This window comes from Mustela nivalis, assembly GCF_964662115.1.
Source record: "Mustela nivalis genome assembly, chromosome: 7".
Classification (NCBI taxonomy): domain Eukaryota; kingdom Metazoa; phylum Chordata; class Mammalia; order Carnivora; family Mustelidae; genus Mustela; species Mustela nivalis.
Window position 1 is genome coordinate 146,507,823 of NC_139026.1, and position 4,046 is coordinate 146,511,868.

General features: G+C 58.0%; 1 long non-coding RNA gene across 1 annotated transcript; it reads right to left on the bottom strand.

The window, feature by feature from the left end:
- Positions 1-257: 257 nt before the first annotated feature.
- On the bottom strand, positions 258-2,419 carry LOC309869165. The gene is made up of 2 exons (XR_014314022.1): positions 929-2,419; positions 258-690 (listed from the first exon to the last, which is right to left on the bottom strand). It is a non-coding gene; the product is annotated as an uncharacterized lncRNA (long non-coding RNA).
- Positions 2,420-4,046: the final 1,627 nt, after the last annotated feature.

Here is a 4,046-nt window from a genome sequence, read left to right on the forward strand (position 1 = left end):
CGTCCTGGGGCCCCGTCCTCTGCGTCTTACCGCTCCAGACGGGCCTTGATTTTGTTCCTTGTGTCCCCGAGGGCTGTGATCTGGTCGTGAGAGCTGGGCAAAGGCTCCCCGTTGGATGGGATCCCTCCTAGTAATGCCTGTATTACACATGAGAAAACCGCATTTCCTCAAATCCAGAGTTTTTGTATTTGAAAGTGTAGGTAAGGCTGTGCCCCCACACCAGGGGAAGGAGCAAGGTATGAGGAATTCTAGGACACTTTTTTTTTTTTTTAAGATTTTATTTATTTGACAGACAGAGATCACAAGCAGGCAGAGAGGCAGGCAGAGAGAGAGGAGGAAGCAGGCCCCCGGCCGAGCAGGGAGCCCGAAGCGGGGCTTGATCCCAGGACCCTGAGATCATGACCTGAGCCGAAGGCAGAGGCTTCACCCACTGAGCCACCCGGCACCCCAAGGACACTCTTAGGAAATTTAGGATCTTATCCCTTCAACTCAACAGCTATTTATAAAATACCAGCCGCGTGGCTGACGCCGCATTGAGCACTGGGAGGACGTCCGTGCCCGTCAGTAACACAAGGGACAGCCTCGAGGGGTGCGATCAGATCAGGTTTACGTAAACGCACAAACGAGCAACTCTGCTGTAAACCATCACCAATTAACAAACTCGCTGCTTTTTCCTTGACTGCTGGGAACCTGTAAAAATAATGTGCGTGCGTTTCCTGTTCAAATGTCAGTCCAGGCCTAGCTCCCCACCCCCACCCCGCTGTGTTTCCATTTGTTGCGACAAGACAATGTCACACCCGTCCCAAGCCCTGTGCCGCCGGAGGGCGGGAGCCACGCACTTGCCCACGACACAGGCGACGCGGAGGAGTATGGACCCAGCCAGGCTCACATCAGCTCCGCTCAACCTCACGACCGCTGCTCATCTCACCTGGGTACGGACCGGTAGGACATTTCACGGCTGAGTCAGACCACGGGGTCGTGGCCTCCGTGCCGCTGTCTGGCTGGGGAGTAGGTGACAGTGGCCACCTGCAGGGGTGTGCGTACCAGGCGCTTGGCTTCACGTAAGTTATTTCCAATGATTTATCACAATAGAAATCCCAACGGCCCCCCAACAGAGGTTTTGTTATCCCCACGTAGGGACAAGGAAGTGGAGCGGTTTCCTCATTCTGCCCCCAGCAAAGCAGCGCAGGGGCAGAACCCAGTGGCGCTTGCAGGAGCTGCTGCTTCAGGGGGAGGCACGCTCTGGGGACAAACCTGTCCCACAAACGTTTCTGATCCACACTCGCTTGCCCAGGAGGGCCGGTGGTTTGGCGCAAGCACGGGTGTGGTTTCCAAGGGCTCGCTGAGTCATCGTCACAGGACGTCCACCAGCGGCCCCTCCCGGAGCCCTGGTCACAGTGTTTGGGGACAGAGCCTGCGTGGGCATTCCCAACCAGCTTGGCCACACCTCCACACAGCAGGTGTCGTGTTTGACCAGCCGTGTGGCACCACCTCACTCTTCCTGCGCTCCTACCCGGCTACCCGTCTAGTTTGTCCTACAGGCTAGATCTCTGAGATGGTGGGTGTTTGTGGAAGTTGTGTCATAGGTTTGTCTTTTGGAGCCTGAGGCTGTGATGGCACCAGAGGCCACCAGAAGCCTGACCTTGCCCGACAGCCCAAGGGCTCTGCAGCGGCTGAGTATTCACCCTTCTTAGTCATCCTCAGAACCCCTGGTTCCAGGCTGTAATCTCCCAGTGAAAACTCACTTGTTTACACATTTCGGATATGAAACTTAAAAACCAAGACACACATTAAGATGTGCTATGGTCATACTGCTGGTGGTCCGTTGTGTCAGAGTCTGGCAAATGGCCGCAGGATATGTTCCAGGGACACCCAGAAGCCCCCATCCTGTGTGGGAGCAGCATTCACAGACTCCTGGCCTTTCTGCCCGAAGCCTGGGGCTTTGCTGCGGACGGCGTCTCAGCCACAAGGGAACAGACATCAGGAGGTGGCTATCACAACAACCCGCTCTCAGAAACACTCCTTTCGCCAACAATCTCAACCCCACACCCAGGGCACTCCACACGTCACCAACACCGCCTTATAGTGACCCACGTATTGTGATCTGTCATCTTGGTTTGGGCCACAGTCCACGTCCCTTGTAAGTTTTAGAAGTAAAGAAATGTGCTCCCTGGGAAGGGCAGCGGGGGCACTTGAAGGGCTTGTCGGCCCCTGGCCGCAGACCCCACCAAGACACGAGGCCTGGGGCTCAGCTTCAGGCCAAACCTCGGAACAAGAAAGGCAGATGCTCTGCCCACGTCTGGGACCCTCGGGGGCTGTGCATGGCGCGAGCCCAGGCGTGCGGGACCAGCGGTGGTCTTCCTCCCCTTTCTTCTTTCTCCCTGCATCCTCCACTGGCCGCCACCAGATCCGGGCGTAGAGCGTGTGGTGCTCCCCACGACTGACTCTGAGCGTGTGGTGCTCCCCACGACTGACTCTGAGCTGGGTGTGCTTCGTGCAAGGCAAGGACACGCATGATTGTGCGGAAGCCGCTGAGAGAACTGCGGGAACCCCCGTTCGTTCGACGGCTCACGCCCAGCTTCGCCCCGCGGGCTCCTCAGCAGGTGGGCCTTTCGTCTTTACAGTCACCGGCCCTTTGAGGTCACCGCTGAGGGCGAACTCTCAGAGCAGTGAGGGTGTGCTTCTCGCGTGTGTTTCTGCAAACAGTCTCAGAAGGTTCGGGAACCCCACCCTCCTGACTCAGCCCCATCTTCGGGCACCCGAGGTCCCGGGCTTCTCAGAACTTCCTTGGACAGTGACTAGGAGTAAGTTTGTCTCAAACACTGTTTTCTGGCTCCCTTCAAATGCTAATGCAATCCCCAAATTCTCACACATGAGCCATAAGTAATCTGACCTTGAATTTCTAAGTCCAAGAAAGTGGATAATGTGATTTTGTTGAAATTTGTCATCAAACAAGTACCAGCATTTCTGAGGATGGCACGAGGCTGATGGAGGGACAGACCTTTTGTGCAGTGCGCAGCAATGGCAGATGTGCTCGGCCTCACTGTTGGGATCAGGGATGAGAAAGGAGCAGGACTGCACAGGTGGTCGGGAACCAGCTCCATGTTGGCGATGACGCTCACAGTAACAGCCACCTTCACACAGCCTTGGCCAGGCCCTTCCTTCTTCCTGTTCTTCTTATAGAGACATGAACACATGGACACCCAGGGGGAAATACACTGTGCACCCCTGTACCCACCCCGCATCGGGGGTGCCCAGGATGGCAGGGCACCTCCAGGCTGAGAAACCAGGGGCTTGCAGATGCCTCCCCTAGGCACATCAGGCCCAGGAAGGAGGAGAAGCCCCTCCCCGGGGAAAGTAGGGAAGCCAGCCAGGGGCGGGAGCACGGGTGCCTGGGGTTCCGGGCGTGGGAGCTCGGGAGCACAGACCATGCAGACGCGGGCGATCTCGTGAGGTGTGAGGGCATGGTCCTCTGGTCAGAAAGCTGCTGAAGGTGCTCAGAAGCGCGAGGGAGTGGCCACGAAAGGGCCTGCGTGTGCAGGAGACCGGCCAGCAGGGGCAGCGGGCAGTGCAGGGTCCGCAGGTGGGGGTGCGGACTGCAGGGGGCGAGGGAGAGGGGCATGAGAGCAGCAGTGTCGCCAGCGCAGGAGGGCCGGGTTTGGAGCATGGTTAAAAAGCAGGAGGGCCCCGTCGCCCAGGGGAGCAGGGTCCGACACTGTGATGTGGAACATCTCGGGCATAAGCCGTAGGCAGCCCCAACTCTGTTCACCTTCCTGGTTCGGGAGGCGGGTTCGAGAGAGCCTCCGTGGGGGGACAAGTGGGTGGGACAGAGGCCCTGGCTGCTTGGAGGGGTCTGTGCCGGCAGGAGAGGAGGGCCTTGCGGGAAAGTCCTGATTTCCATTCCTGCTCTTGTCTCGGCCTCGGCCGGGGATGTTTCTGGCAGTTTTCCGGGAGGACTCACGTCCTGGTATTACAGAGAAAACCTTTAGTGGTGTGAACCCAATCCCAGCCGTGCACATCTGCAGAGGGCCCGGGACAGGTGTGTG